The sequence below is a fragment of the Siphateles boraxobius genome, unplaced genomic scaffold, assembly GCF_051911475.1.
Source record: "Siphateles boraxobius isolate OS27281-9 unplaced genomic scaffold, OSU_SipBor_1 22, whole genome shotgun sequence".
NCBI classification, from domain to species: domain Eukaryota; kingdom Metazoa; phylum Chordata; class Actinopteri; order Cypriniformes; family Leuciscidae; genus Siphateles; species Siphateles boraxobius.
Window position 1 is genome coordinate 17,228,222 of NW_027508833.1, and position 17,280 is coordinate 17,245,501.

Below are 17,280 nucleotides of genomic sequence, written 5' to 3' on the forward strand. Positions count from 1 at the left end.
TTTGTGGGAGCACACAATGAATTCCAAGAATTAATGAAAGGGATGGAGCGAGAACGTGTGAAAGAGCTAGGATGCAACTTTGTCATGAATCCACCTGCTTCCAGTCACATGGGCGGCGTCTGGGAGAGGCAGATTCGGACCGTGAGAAGTGTCCTCACATCTATCCTAGACCAGTCTGCTGGAAGATTAGACAGCACTTCATTAAGAACATTCCTGTACGAAGTGATGGCTATAGTGAATAGTCGACCATTGACCACAGAACATCTCAATGATCCATTAGGACCTGAACCCCTAACTCCAAACCACATATTGACAATGAAATCGTCAATAATCGCACCACCACCAGGCGAGTTTGTAAGGGAAGATCTCTATCTTCGAAAAAGATGGAAGAGAGTACAGTTCTTGTCCAATGAATTTTGGACCAGGTGGAGAAAGGAGTATTTGCTGAATCTGCAGCAGAGGAGCAAATGGAACAAGGAAAGGTGAAATGCTAAAGTGAATGACATTGTCCTGTTGCAAGATGATGGCTCACCAAGAAATCAGTGGAAGATGGCGAAGGTAGTTGAAGTCTTCCAAGGAGTTGACGGAAGAGTCAGGAAACTCAAGCTGTTACTTAGTGACACAACACTAGACAGTAAGGGCACACGCTCAAATAAGCCACTTTACTTAGAAAGGTCAATACACAAAATAGTATTATTGCTTGAGGCTGAGTAAGTAGGTTAGTTCTTCAATATCATTGTTTTGTTTATACTGAAGGGATATGTGTGTTTACATAAATGTTTTACAAGATTCTGTTAACAATGTTGCAATGTGAATCACACAATGTGTGATGGTGGGAGTGTAAATGCAGCCGTGTTTTTTCTGTATTTATTTTAAAATACGTACTTTTATTTTGACATGAGTAAAACCGGAAGGAAGATCTGTTGCGCAGTGAGCTACAGACAAGAGGTAAACGCGCACATGTGTCGGTGATGTTATTTCTTTATTGTTACTTCATTTTTGCATGGTTTTTTGCTATAATTGTGTGCAAGTTGGAGAATCGTATTTTGACTCTGAAGATTGCTTCTGGGGAATGACTCTGCCGTTGGTTGAGAAGCAGGCTAAAGTGGTCAGTATTTTTCTGTATTCTTTAGCTTCAGTGCGAAGCCATGTGATCCATGCAATGTTTTATGTTGTCTTTTGTTTGTTTATCTGAACTTTTAGTTCTACGGTGTTAATAAACATCAGTAAAAGGAACCGGAGTCTCGCATTCGATCAATGGGCAGCATAATAGTCTTATTATCTTAAAAAGCGAAATGGACTATATCGTGAAGCATATACATTGGCCCATCTAAATCATTATAATCAGCAATAAAAGGACCCACAGCAGCCACACGGACTTAAAACAGTTGCTGCTGTCATTTCCTTAAGTAGCCTACAGCCTGCTACTCAATGTTGTCAGCTATCGGTTAGTCTTCCGAAATTTAAAAGACATACACCAACAGACCAATACAAAAGAAACGAAGCGGAAATAAAAATACGGTCGGACCTTGGAGTCGAACCCCTGTCACTAAGAGCAAAACGACACCGCTCTCCATGCACGCAGACCAATGCCCTACTGAAGATATAATATTTGCTTGGTAATCTAATGTATTTCACAGCATGAATGTAAAGAGAGTCTACAATCATACTGTATATACCCACATATGATAAAGGAAAAAGGGGGATAGGCCTGCACGTGCCCAATGAAGAAATAAAAATATGACACGATAACAGTCCAAACACAGTCCTAACAACATTAGAAAAACAGAAGCCTTAAGAGGATCGTCATTCAGATCGACAATCTACTACATATGTCTTTCAATCTACTTCATTAGATGGGCTGAACTTTGAAGAAAAGGGTGGGGCTGATTATAATATTATACAAAACGCCGCTTTTTACGCCATCTTTGTCAGACAGAAGCGCCGCAAATGACGGCGCACTATGGATGGCCTGCGGCGTCAGAAACGGCGTCATTGGCTGGATAAAAAAAAAACGCAGAAAATGACGGCGCTTTTGCTTTGTAAACGCCGTAATTTGCGGCGTTTGTATCACAGAACGCTGTACTTTGCAGCGTCTTTTCGTCTTAAACGCCGTAAAAAGCGGCGTTTTGAGAATGAAACGCGTTTGGTTAGTGGCTAAATTTGACCCTTTTGGCGTTCCATAGACCAATCACAGCGCTTGCGTCCGCGTAGAATTGACGCGTTGTTACATTTTTGGAGTAGGTACGCCGAAGGGTACGCGCGCTACGCATAGCCTACGACGTAGCTACGGCGTAAGTTCGACGCAGAAGTATGAATTGGGCTTAAGTTCGACGCAGAAGTATCCACCTTATTCTGCTCTAAACAATGGGCGCCGCCATGACGACGACTCCGGTTGCCTACTTCCGGTTCGTACTGTATTAGCAGTGAGAGAATGAGTTCAGGCTCTACATGTGCTGTTGTTGGTTGTTTTAACAATCAAAAAGATAAACTTTTTAGAAACTGGGTGCTTTGAGCATAAGATAAAAAGGAGAGAGTGCCTATGTCCGGTTCGTATCAGCTACATTCAATACCAGAGAGTAGACATTTTTGGTTAGCTGCGCTAAAACTGAAGCATCCAACGAAAAAGGTGTAATACGTTACCAGTAGGGAGGGGCATTTCAAGCAAAAATAATATTCGAAGATCGCTGGGTATTATGCAATTAATATTCGAGATCGCACACATGCATGTAAAGGCTATAGGCTACACACCAGAGCACATGAGCAAAGCGGAGCAGTGTGACGTTTAAATATAAGTAAAAAAAAACAACAAAAAAAACTAAACATACGTTTTATATTTAAGTTTCACAATATAATGTTTTTAAAAAAAATATTTCATCTATGTTGATTATATGAAAAGGGAACCGCATAAGATGAGTCAAATATGATCATAAGATGCCCAATATATCGGAAAACATTTGGAATGGCTCAGACATGATTTTGACCACTTATCAAGTTTTGTTTTGTAGAAAGCCTTTCTTTAAAGTGAATTTCGTTTAGTATAAATTGTATCTTAATTTTTATCAATGTTTTATCAACAAATTGCCTGGAATAATAAATAAGAAGCACAAATAGTAGATATACAGGACACGCGGGCGCGTGAACTGGAGCGTGTCTTATTAATCAACGAAACTCAGCGTATAAGTTACTTGCCTCACATACATAAGTATATCTATAGAAAGCTTGAAATGTATACTTTTAAACAAAATAATTAAAACTAGCAGAAATGGGCTGCTCTCTGCTTATGTATAGGTTAATTCGTATGAAGTGTGCATTTCTCTATATAGGCGCATTCACTTCTGCGAAGATGGCGAGTCAGCATCATCAAATTTATCTTTGCAGTTGACACTTACAGAAAACACTAGTTATTAATAAACAATTCAAATGTTTAATGCATAATCATTACTTTTGCCGGGTTTTTTTGTGGCAAGCTTATGCGTGCGTTGAGATGCAGAATAGGCAATATATTACGAAAACGCTCATTATGGTTTAGCATTCTCTCCCATATAGTATACATAACTTCCAACCCAACTTCAGTCGTGCACGGGCAGGGCCAGCCCTACTTATTTCACATATTTTCTAACCAAAATTCATAAAGCTTCTTAATCTTCATAAAGCTTCGAACCGGAAACGGACAACCGGCTTCCGGTTCAAACCCGCTATGAATCATGGGTAAATTCCCTAACCAGGAAAAAGGTGGATAAATTGGGCTTTACGCCGTAGCTACGCCGTAGGCTGTGCGTAGCGCGCGTACCCTCCGGTGTACCCTGACGTGCATATCTCCAAAAATGTAACAACGCGTCTATTCTACGCGGACGCAAGCGCTGTGATTGGTCTGCTCAAACCGCTTCCTCGGGTTTCACATGCTCCCTCTGCGTGCGTCAACGCGGACAACGATGCAGAAGTATAAATTAAAACCAAAGCGTAGGCTACGGCGTAGAGGCTCCGGCGTAGGTCCGACGCAGAAGTATAAATCCACCTATACGCTGGAGCCTCTACGCCGTAGCCTACGCTTTGGTTTTAATTTATACTTCTGCGAAGTTGTCCACGTTGACGCACGCATAGGGAGCATGTGAAACCCGAGGGAGCGGTTTGAGCAGACCAATCACAGCGCTTGCGTCCGCGTAGAATTGACGCGTTGTTACATTTTTGGAGAGGTGCACGTCAGGGTACGCCGAAGGGTACGCGCACTACACGCGTAGCTACGGCGTAAGTTCGACGCAGAAGTATAAATTGGGCTTTACTCGGTTGAGTTTTTGTTTATGAAAGTTTGGGCTTTTAATCACCTCTTATGTGTAGATGAGAGTTTTAGTAAAGGTGTTACTTGGAAGTGAGCTAATTTATTTAACATAGACGTATGTACTGTAAATCGGTTACGTCACTTACATGGAGATTGAAAATAGGCTGAAACTAGCTGCTCAAATAATGCTCTGTGATTTCAGCAGCAACAAAATAACCCCTCTAAAACAGAGGGGAAGCTCCACAAGCTCAACATTTCTGAAGAAAGCTGCTGCCAGAGTTGTAGGAAACACAAGTGAACCAAGGAAGCTCATATAACTTCATATCAATTTTGTAACAATATTTTTCACCTATATCACCATGCATCTGTCATTTTCTTATTTTTCAATTTCTCAAATTTACATTTTTAATTTGTATAATTTATTTTTAAGAAGGTTTTGACATCCAAACGTAAGTGACACTGTATGAGCAATATTAAATGAATAAGCAAACCTAAAATCAAATTCTGTTATCCTAATTATGAAATTATTTTCTGTATAATTCTTTCTCTTTTCTGCATTTCCCCTCTGCTGTAGATTTTTTCCTTTTAATAAACCTGACATTGTATAATAATATTGTTGGCTCTGTGACAAATGGTTTGTAGTGTTGCTAGATCCTTCCATGCTGATGCCCTGCACCGTAGCAGTTTCTGTCCTGATCATCATCTCTAAGACGCTATGAACCATATGACTAGTAAGTAAAACTTCAAACATGCGCTAATGTCAAACACACACTAATTGTGTTATTACAAATTTTAATGTTTTGAAAAATTTCTTACGTTCACCAAGACAGCATTAAAAACAATAATATTGTGAAATAATCTTATTTTAATAAGTTAACTGTTTTCTATGTGAATATATTGTAAAATGTAATTAATTCCTGTGTCAAAGCTGAATTTTCTGCATCACAGCTTCACATGATCCTTCAGAAATCATTATGATTTGATGCTCAAGAAACATTTATGATTATCAGTGTTGAAAACAGTTTTGCTGCTTCATATTTTTGTTTTTCAGGATTATTTGATGAATAGAAAGTAAAAAAACAGCTTTTATTTGAAACCGATATCCTTACTCTCTCTTTTGGTCATTTTATTGCATCCTTGCTGAATAAAAATATGAGTTTCTTTATTTTCCCTTTTTTAAATCTTATTGACCCCAAACTTTTGAACAGTAGTGTTAACTACCGTTTATATGTTTAGGGTTTATTTAACAATGAATCCTGGAGGGAAAAATAAATGGTTTAAAATGTTACAATGGTTTACACAAAAAACATTAATTAGCACAACTGTTTTCAACATTGATAATAATCAGAAATGTTTAGGATGTTTTCATTGTAAGAATGTATAGTATTCAAATATTAAAATCGATTTTCCATGTCTAAAGACGTTTCCATTTTCAACGCCAAATATAGGCAAATCCATGGACAACTAACAGGCATTAGGACGAACGTAAAGAGGGCGCTTGAGACGCGCACAAGCCAGCAATATTTCTGATGATTTCTTGGCGTGAAGTTTCGTGCACAATGACAAACAGGAGTGCAACATTCTTGAAAAACAATAAGCAGAGTGGAGTGCCATAACATCAATGAAAAACATTACTGCAGGCTTCAACATGGCTGTGTTTACGATTAGAAATGTCAAACAAATTTCCCCTACGTAGGCGATTGTAAACTGTAGCCAGAATCTGTATGCATGAGACTGTCTGAATACCGGCAGAATTCACATGTTTGTTGTAAAAAGAGACACATTATACAGAAGTATAATTTGCTGTTATGTGTGTTTGTCAGAGCCTGAAATTCTGCGTTTGCTGCGGGCGTATCGTGACGAGCTGGACGTGCTCCGAGAGAAGGCCATTAAAATCGATTCCCTATTTTCATTTTCGAAACTTGTGTTGGTTTGTCCGATCGATTGTGCAATCTATTTTCGAATGTAAAGTGACAGTTACCCAAGTTACTTATAGATCAGTGAGTAGTGCCCAGCATATCAAAGTCCATTAAAGGAGATTTCTCGCATTTTACCCCTAAATTCTGGAATGACTATGAAGGTAAAAGAGGAGCAAAACTACAGCGCATGTAGATGTGAATAGAGAACTTGTACAATAAATACTTGTTCTATGCTTAAATTTACACTCACAGCTCCAATGTGAAAACCTGTAAAATACAAATCTGAAGTTGAATGTTGAAATTTCCAGTCGCAGACAATAGTCACAAACCTGTATCCTGAATTTGAAGCTGCAGACAAGTAGTCACAAATGTGTAAAATGCCATTCACAGAAATACAATGACAGGTACAAACTTGTAGAACATAGTTGCACTTTGGAGTCGCAAAGGAGTAGTTTTATTGGTTGGCGTCTAGCCAATGAAATGGGACTTCTTTTGTACACAATGATGTCATGAAACCCACGTCCTCTGGGATTTTCTGAAACGGTAACGTGGCTAAATGCATTAGATAGTGATATTAAAAGAAATAAATTGTATTATCAAATTCAGCAAACACCATACTAATAAAGCCTACTATGTACAGAAAAGAAGATTAGCCCAGAATAAGAACGCAATGAGTTTAATTACATGTTAAGCGTTTTCCTCCCAGAGAAAACCAACGCTTAACGTGGCTTAATGCATTAAGACAGTAGTATTAAAAGATCAAACTCAGTAAACACCATACTAGTAAAGCATACAGAAAACCAAATGAGCACAGAATATGAACATAATGCGTTTAATTATACATTTAAAGTTTTCCTCTTATATAAAACAAACTAAATGCTTAAGGCTTAATAACTAATAGTTATTAACTTAATAACTAAAAAAATCGATATACTGTACATTATTACTAAAACACAGGCAGCAGGTTTGGTGATTTGCAAAAACTTAATTTGTACTCATAGTTTGTCATAAACACAGAGGGAGAACTATCCCAAAAAGGTATCTCTCGCAACCTTAATAAAGTGACATCCTGCAAACAAATTTGCTTTTTTTTTTTGGTAGTTTGGTCTTTTAATACCACTGTCTTAAAGGGATAGTTCACCCAAAAATGAAAATTCTGTCAGTATTTACTCACCCTCATGTTGTTCCAACCTCGTAAGACCTTCGTTCATCTTCGGAACACGAATTAAGATATTTTTGATGAAATCTGAGAGCTGGATCACTCCTCCATAGGCTTCTTCAGGGATTCAAACTTGCCGGCCTCAAAAAGTCATTAAAGACATCGTTAAAATAGTCCAAGTGACTACAGTGGCTCAATCTTAAGTTTATCAAGCGACGAGAATACTTTTTGACTTTATTTCAAGTATTCATTTCCTTCTCTGTGGGCCTCTAGTCAGTTAACGTAGTGTGATAGTTACGTCACACGTAGGCTCACTATTGGCCGACGCTGGTCATGTGTGTGATGCGTGTGACGCACAACAACAGAAGCTTACGCTGTTACACTAGTGAACTGACTCAAGGCCCACAGAGAAGAAAATGAATAGTTGAAATAAAGTCGTTATTTTTGTTTGTTTTTGCGAACAAAAAGTATTCTCGTCGCTTGATAAACTTAAGATTGAGCCACTGTAGTCACTTGGACTATTTTAATGATATCTTTAATATCTTCTCGGGGCTGGCAAGTTTCAATCCCTTAGAAGCCTATGGAGGAGTGATCCAGCTATCAGATTTCATTAAAAATATCTTAATGATGAATGAAGGTCTTACGAGACAACATGAGGGAGAGTAAATATTGACAGAATTTTCATGTTTGGGTGAACTATACCTTTAATGCGTTAAGCTAGTTAAGAGTTTTCTAACAGTTTTCTATGGGAGGAAAACTCTTAACTGTACATAGTAGGCAATTTTTAATTAGTATGTTGTTTTTGGAGTTATTTATTTCTTTTAATATCACTGTCTATGCGTTAAGCCGCGTTAAGTTATGTTAGTCCCCGAGGACAAGTGTTTTGTGACATCATCTGCGAGTGCAAATCTCTAAATTCAACTTAAGATTTGTATTTTACAGGTTTTCACATTGGAGCTGTGAGTGTTAATTTTAGCGTACAAGTATGTTAATTTTAGCGTACAAGTACGAATATTTATTGTACAAGTTCTCAAATTCACATCTTTATGCTCTCGAGTTTTGCTACTCTTTTACCTTCATAATAACCTTCCTGATAATGTTGGGGGCTCAGACACACTCTCCCAGTTCAAATCTAGATTTAAGACACATCTCTTTAGCCAAACATTCAATTAACACATCTCATAATATTGTTCTACAGTTAATATGTGATGAAATGGTAAAAAGTGCACAGGATTTGTGGTGGCAATTTTAATGATATTCATTGATCTTTAGTAAAATATAGATGATTCAAATAATGTCACATGTGTGTCTCTCACTTGTAGTGAGAGAAGATTCTGTTTATGTACCTGGGGAGGCAGAAGGGGGAGACACTCCAGAGAACAGACGAACAAGGACCTCTGACCTAGATGTCAGAAGGCCATTTGGTGCAGGGGAGTTTAGTGGGCCAACTAGTGACGTCTATGGAAAACTACTGGGAGGAAGGCTCTGGGGGGAAGAAGGCCTTGAAACTAAGATAAAAGCTAGTTCAGTCTGTCTGGGGGTGTGTCACTCTTCTGCACAGGGTAACAACTGTGTATTAGACTGCTCCTATTCTTGCAAGAATAAATACTTCTATTTTATATAATTTGACTCTGAGTGTCTCTTACGCAGTGATGTTTGTTTGAGATGAATTTTTGCCACAACAATTTTGGTGTCAGAGTGGGATTCCTTGGAAGTGCCTTCTGGACCTGAGAGCGGACGGTGTTTGGCCACCTGGACTGAGCAGTTCCAGCTCTACCTCGTAAATTTCAGAGAGAGGGGCCGACCGCTATCAGGGCCAGGAGAAACTCCACTGGAATCAATTGAAAGAACCCGGTGGCAACAGAAGCATCTCTGGTAAGAGACAGTTCAATTTATTTTCTTTTGGGTAAGTTAATTAAATTCAGTTTAATTGGGGAGAAGAGTGAAATTGAACCATATTGGCTGAAGGCTGTTTCTGTGGTACGTAATCTGAGATTAATTGAGATCTATATAGATCAAGAAATTTCAAACAGATACGAGGGAAAATGATCTGAGATTAATTGAGGTCTGTAACAGAACAAGAAATTTCAAGCAGATAAATAATCTGGGATTAAGTGAGAACTGTAACAGATCAAGAGATTTCAAACAGATAGGTACCCTGAAAATTAGTTGTTCCACGACGGAGCAAATTGTTTTTAGGTACTGAGGCTAATTAGGGGGAACCAGAACAGTTTTTGGTAAACCTTAATTAGGAGGGCACTAATAGTGCAACCCGACCGATTTGGGTTAAAAGAAAGAATCGGGTCTGTTGGGGACGCCTAAACAGATTAGAGAAAACGCGCGTTGAAGAGAAATCCACAGGGAACAGAAAACAGCCAGTATGGGAAAATCTCAGAGTAAGCATGCCAAATTTGATACACCGGTTTTCTGTAGAACTAGGAAAGTATGGGGGGAAATTTATGTTTTAGATATTGAAAAAACTGAGAAAATACCATTATTTCCCAAGGGAGGGAACACTGAGCACAACTAGACTGAAAGTAGTGCGAGAATCAGTTGAACAGGGCAGTGAGAAACAAAAAGGTTGTTATGGCTGCATTCAACATGTGTGATTAGGCAGATAAAAAAGTCGAACTGCCAGGAGAAATAAAGTTTTTACTTCTTCATCCAGTAAATGGATGCATGACATTAGATGTCTGAGAACTTAAATTTACATGATAAGGATTGAAGTAGCAAGCAGCAATAAGGCTGTCTGTGTGAAATAGAGGGAACTGTAAGTGAGAGACTTGATGGAAGAGGGAAGTGAAAAACAAAAAGGTTGGTGTGTGAGATATGTGTGTGGGGATTGTTAGCAAACAATCATGTAGGTTAGATAATGAAGGAACTGGCATGTAGAGAAAAGAAAGAATTAGCATGTAGAACAGAGGATGCAGAAGGAACTGACATGTAGGGAAAGATTGAGAAGGAATATAGTAGAAAACTATATGTGATGAAAATAGACATGGTCTGACAGAATTTATGGAAGTCAAATTAACTGTTTAAATGATATGAAAAGTTTTAGAATAAAATAAGGCATTGTATGATTGACAGGGATTAACATGATATGAAGAATGTTTTAAGCAGAATGGGGAACAATTCTAGATTTTGATAAAATAATGATTGAAATGATGATATATCTGCTTTATTTTATTAATGTTAAGAAAATAAGGGTATTGAAGCAAGTAGCAAAATAATGGTTGTCTGTGTAATTTACGGACTGAGTAATATAATCTGTTTTGGAGAAACAGTAGAGATAAGACTGAGACAATAATGATAATATTAAGTTGAATCTGCAGACTAACCATGTGATGGAAGGGAAAAGGCTTCAAACCAGTTGTAATGAAAATAATGATGTACAAATTGTTACACTTTATGAAGAGTAACTGAACAGTCTGGGAAAATAAATAAATAAATAAATAAATAGTGAGACAGAAGAGAGCAAATGCTGTAAACAGCTCTGCTCTGAAGATCTCATTTTGAAGAGATTTGCAGATGATGTTTTGTAAAAGATAAGCTGGGATAACAGCAACAGTACTTGTAATTAGTGTTGTTGATGATAATACCAAATTAGTAAGGTAAAGAAAACAAATTCGAATATTTTGAGCATTCTCTGTGCTGCTCATGAAATTATGTTCTGCCAATAATAATGATGAAGAGTATGAGTTGGCTATTGTGATTGAATCCGCCATTGGTGGATGGTCAAAGGAATACAGAGAACTGCTTATCAGTGGGTCTGTTTACATTCCTGAATGGGACACACACTGCTTCAAGGGTGTGCAGTTAAGTTGAAGCCCTTTGGAAGCTCACAGTGATCAAACTGCAAGGTGTCTGATGCTGTAGTTGAGGCTGACACACGAACCAACCAGATGACAGAGAGTGTCTTGATTGTGGTCAGCAGGACCATTTAACACGTGACACATTTCTGATAATAATGTGGGGTTGAAAATAGATCAGTGTTTAAATGACGACAGTGACAATTTTTGGTCTGAGAAATAAGAGATAAAAAAACAAGGTCAAAAGATTGAAGTCTTAAAGTGAATCCTTTTGTGACTCCAACAAATGTGAGTTGCAAAATATGTAAAGGTATATATATAGAGAGACAGATCTCAAAGATGATTTATAATAACTGCAAAAGATGCAGAGAAGCCTTGTCAAAATTAGTGTGAATCCTAATTGGAGATTGATAAACTCCAAGAGAAAACTTAAGTCAAATATTAAACTATGGTTGAGAACTTGACAATTAAAATTGAGATTGAGAAATGTGAAACGTTATTGAGAACTAGAATAATTATTTTTATGTAAGAACAAATAAGCAGAAGCAGTAGGCTACTGAATTAACAGTTGCTAAATGTAAAATGTGTTGAAAGGCATCTGATTAAACAAACAGCTTGAAAAGTTGACCATGAAAGAACTAGAAGCTGATGTTTTGCTTCCAAAAGATAAGTCTGCTATTGGCTGTAATGAAACAGTTCGCTTATCTAAATCTGATGTGTGCTGTGGCTGAAACTGCCAGTGCGACAGAGACTCAATCTGAGTGGAAATTTGTAATGTCTAAATTCCCTGAGGTGGGCAAAAGACAAATATAAATAATATGTTTATTTGAAACACATGTAATTTCTGGCAAAGATGCCTTAAGCTGGGCTAGAGTTAAAATATGGTAGATAAAGTCTGATGTTAAAAGTTTTATGAAAATGCAGTGTACCAGTCCTGAATGCCTCAGAGTCTCTCTCTGATTCAATGTCAGCTAAAAGCTGTTATCTGAGCCTGTGTCATAAGTAAAGCACAGTGTTTAAGTTGAAAATCATAGACATGGAGAGGTTAAAAGAAATCATTGCCGTTCAGAGGGCAATTTGTATTTGTAAATGGATTTAAGTAAAACTGAATGACTTTAAAGAAGTCTTTAAAATAATGCAGACCTTAAACGATAGAGGTGACATTTTGATTAGCGTATTTTAGGACCAGTAACAACTTTGTCTCATTTAGTCTCCACCATTCAGGACCGATGGCTCCGGCTACAGATGAAGTACACTGAATGTACGGTTGTGATCTAAATTCACTGAGTATAGTCTAAGTAGCTAGGTTGCTGCTTTTAAGATAGTTAATGGATTTAAGTGATTAAATACTGTTGTTATTAACCTGTCTCCCTGTGAACACTATTAGGCAATCGGAATGGCTCTGGTGACTCTTGAACGTGCCTTACCTAAGCTCCAGAAAACAGCTGAGGTCTGTTGAAGAGAACTGATTGTGTGATTGGAAAGAGCGGTCACCAGTGGGCACGAGTGACCATCTCGATGACGGGTAAGACCTTCTTTGGCCAGACAGGGGGCAACCTAAGCCAGAGTGGATCACGTAAAGTCATTGGGCATCTCCTGAATGGAGGTGTGTTATGTGAGACAGGTATGAGGGTTGAGCAGGAGCTGTGAGGCCAGCAGCGTCCTTATGCAGTTAAGGGGAGATGACGCGGTGACGAGTCACGGCATGTCTCCCCAATAAAGCAAAGCTCCTCTATATATACCACTCGCCAGAAGAAACCGAATTAGTTGTATGGCTTGTTTTTTTATTGTGACAAGCGTCTGCAAATATGCCAGGGGAAAACACCCTGATGGAGATTATAGATAAAGGGCTAACAGGAGTGGGCTTTTAAGAGCCAGCTGAGGCCATGAAGTGATTCCCATTAGTTGTTGTGGAGACAGTAGCAAAACTTTTTATGTACTGGTTTGCCTTATGGGCAAGGAAAATCATAGTGTTGATTTTGAACTAATAGGTCTATGACATAGTTTTAACTCTTGAAGGTCGTTAGACATGGTGGTGGCTAAAGATGAAGACAGCTTTTGATTTAAGGAAAGTCTGGATGACAAAGGTGAATGGTCAAAGGTTATTGTAATGAATACAAATTTTGTCTAAGTTACAGCCTTAGGAGGCTGGTGGAAAAATTATTTGTTATAGTGAGAGAGACTGCCTGAGTTGGAGGAAGGGATGGTAACTGTGTCTGTCTTTCTGTTATCTGCCTGCTAGAGCAAGCTGAAGCAAAATAATGATAATGAAACAAAACAACCCAGCTGACTTGTGTAAAAATCAAATGAATAATGAACAGACGGGCTTTGAAAGTGGTTAAGATACCATGTAAAATTAGGTAGAAGCTACAGGAAAATGGGAAGTTTAAAATCTTATTTAAAATTTAAATCTTTTAGCAATAATATAAAGAAAAGGTTTGGTGTGTATATTGCGTCATTAACCTCTGGAATGAGTTTATCATTACAGATGGGTTAAGGCAAATGACAAATTTTAAAGAAGCTGATAATTCTGATGAAGAGACAATACAGAACATGGGACAAGCTTTAAGTTGATTGGCCATCAAGCTCTGTCTGGTAGTAATACTTTTGTCATACATAATGTAGATTTGAAGATCAGTAAATTGGAATTGTGTAGTTGTAGATCACCATCTGGCATGGGCTGAGATAAATGAAAATGTTGTAGATTTGAGGGAAACAACAAAGTGACATATTGGCTAAGTCAACATGAAATTATCAAGAGAGCCCCTCACATTTATGATTATTGTGAACAAAGGGGGAGAAATGATTGACTGACATTGACCAAGTCTGCACAGCACGACCTCACCTGATAGGGAAAATTGATGACTTTGGAAATGTTTGTAGATGACTGACTTGAGAGACCAAACAACAGGCCTGAAAAGCAGAATACGCTGTGAAACTGAGGGCCGTTGCCTTTCAAATACTTCGATAAGAAGATGAGATTGTGGCTTTAAGTGAAGAATGTAATATTTTTGTTTCAGAGGCAGAGAAAGATGTCTGGAGGAAATTTGTCTGAAGGACAACGTTTGGGTTAGTGTTGATGGCAAACTTTATAAAAAACACTGTTAAATGTTATGTTAAATTGATGCTCGAGTTGTGTCGTGCATCAAGAGGGAGATGGTATAACAATTGCCAAATATGGTTTATTAAGGGGTTCACATTTACTGAATAAATGTTGGGAGAACACTAGGGGTAATTTGATAAAAGCCCTGAAAGAAGCCATTTTTTCTGCTTAACAAAATGGATGTCTGTGAGTGTGCCGCACACACCAATAACAAAGATTGTTTCAACAGGAAACGCCAGGGCATCGAAGGCCACGGGAGAACAGTAGACAAAAGAAACTACGTACTTTACTATCTGACAATAACCTCGAAATCTGTTTCTCTTTACAGAGAGCATGCAGGATTGGGAGACAGGGCAAAATGTGCCCAATAAAATAATGGTTATGGATGAATTTGGCTAACTGTCCTGGCCTGGGTTATTAGTGTGGCAGAAAGGTGCTACACCTGCGCAGCGCATAACTTAAAATTTTCCTTTTACAGAATGTCAGGAAGGATTGGATCAAACAGAACTAATTCCGTTCCAAATGTATAAATATTGTGTGGACATGAGGACAGGGGTTGAGTGTTTTTCAGGGTAAAAGGACCCCGAGTGCTATTAAGTGAGCAAGAAATTATCCGGAGATAATGTTTCAGGTTGTTGATTCCACAGATCAAACCAAAGGGGACGAGCGGCAAGACAAGCGGTCACTAACAAAACCTTAAGGTCTTCATTCACAGGTCAAAGCAGGAGATGGTTCACTCCAGTAGGGGTGCATCGTGATCTAAGGGGCAAATCTGGTAATGATCAGAAAATGGTTGGAGAGTGGGACACCTGGGTCGAAGCCTCTCACCTTAGACTACACCGACAGGCCTCAACAATCAAATAGGAGGACAACGTGAGGGGTCAAAGGCTCGTGCTAGTAACAGCCTCCCTCACCAGCGATGGAAGACCATTGCTACGGCACGCAAAGTGTCACCCTGGTGAAGACGGAATGTCCATGGGGCAAACGAGATGATCAACACGCCTGGAGGAGGATGTGAACCAACTAATGGTTTAAGAATGTGGTTTTGTGATTATTTTGAGGATTTGATTCGATTAAATCAAAATAGGGCTTAGTATTGATATACACTAGATCAAAAGATTTGATTGGTTACTTATTCATTAGGAAATATTTAAGGAAAATGTTTTTGGGAAGAGAAGATCTATTAATTAATGTAAATTATAGGGATAATTGTTGAAGCTTATTAAGTAGAACCACAGCATGTTTGAATTAAAAGTTAAAGGTAAAAGAACACGGAACGTCCGTGGGGCGAACGAGATGATCAACACAACTGATGGTTTAAGTTTAACAGAAGAATCTGTTTTTGTGATGATTTTGTTTGATTGAATCAAACTAGGTATTGATTTGATTGTAAATGTAGAAAATATATTGATTGTGTCCGTAATGGAAATATTAGAGTTAATTTTGAACAACTACATTGGTTAAAAGAATGGATAAAAAAAAAATATAAAACCTTTTCTGGATAGATTTTATTAAATATGGTGTTAAATAGAGCTTACTAAGTAAAACCATTGGCTGAATCGAGTTAAAAGTTAAGAAAATATGGTTAGGAAAATGGAGGCGATGTATGGAAATGGGCGTGGACTGATGGTAAATGGATAAGATTGGTTAATCTTTGGGGGGTTGGGGGTACTGTACTACCAATTTCAGTGATAGGATTATCAATATTGTTATGTTTACCATGCATTATAGTGTGTTTCCAGCTCAGTACAGAGACTGGTTAAAGCTGGGAGTCTGTTCAATTGGATGAACAAAATATGATGATACAAGTAGTGGGAGCTACTGTGACATGTGTTAAAGTGTATGTTTCCTTTTTTTTTTCTTTATTTCTATGAATGTTTTTGATATGAACAGAAGGTTAAAAGCTGTGGTTATCCGCTATGTGTTGACGTACAAGGAGAGGGGTCGAAATGAGGGATTTTATTCTACTTTTATTTCTTCGTATTTCTTAGCCTGTTGAAATGCCATGTGGGTTTCAAGATGTGTAATGATAACCAGGGTGTTAAATTGATGTGTTTCCTACTTAAACTATACACTATTTCTTGTTTATACTGAGGTGACTGAGGGTCCGACCTAGGTCGGGAGTGCAATAACAGTGCTTATTCATTCAGCCCGGCCGCAGATAAAGTCTTTACTTGCTTGCTAATACTTAAGGGACTATCCCCACAAAAACAGCCTAAGCTTTTTACTTTTCCAAATGTTATTTCACAAATGTTTAAGAGAGTGGTCAGTGAAAACCAGAGATGAAGAGTATAAGTGTGATGATATGACTTAAAATTTGTCTTATTGTTTATTATTGTGATTATGGGTAATCATAATGATAAAAAGTGAGGAGTTGTGGTGGCAATTTTAATGATATTCATTGATCTTTAGTAAAATATAGATGATTCAAATAATGTCACATGTGTGTCTCTCACTTGTAGTGAGAGAAGATTCTGTTTATGTACCTGGGGAGGCAGAAGGGGGAGACACTCCAGAGAACAGACGAACAAGGACCTCTGACCTAGATGTCAGAAGGCCATTTGGTGCAGGGGAGTTTAGTGGGCCAACTAGTGACGTCTATGGAAAACTACTGGGAGGAAGGCTCTGGGGGGAAGAAGGCCTTGAAACTAAGATAAAAGCTAGTTCAGTCTGTCTGGGGGTGTGTCACTCTTCTGCACAGGGTAACAACTGTGTATTAGACTGCTCCTATTCTTGCAAGAATAAATACTTCTATTTTATATAATTTGACTCTGAGTGTCTCTTACGCAGTGATGTTTGTTTGAGATGAATTTTTGCCACAACAGATTCTTTTGTCTGAAATAATATGAACTGCAGCTATGCTAATCTTTCTCCTTTTGCTTCCCTGTTTCTATCTCAGGATGCTCAGCAAGTTTACTAGAGATCACGGCAGCTCCAGTTTGGATCCAGTCTCACTTGTCAAGACTTAAGATGACGGCAAATATAGATGAACATAAGGTGGGGTAAGCAAT

At 38.2% G+C, this 17,280-nt stretch overlaps 1 protein-coding gene and 1 long non-coding RNA gene across 3 annotated transcripts in view; one reads left to right on the forward strand and one right to left on the reverse strand.

Moving 5' to 3' along the window:
- LOC143746763 (utrophin-like) overlaps window positions 1-17,280 on the reverse strand; it is a 100,654-nt gene that overhangs the window by 25,560 nt on the left and 57,814 nt on the right. The gene's annotated exons all lie outside the window — the stretch shown is intronic.
- Window positions 4,469-17,272, forward strand: LOC143746764 (uncharacterized). The gene is made up of 3 exons (XR_013206612.1): window positions 4,469-4,573; window positions 4,931-5,010; window positions 17,169-17,272. It is a non-coding gene; the product is annotated as an uncharacterized LOC143746764 (long non-coding RNA).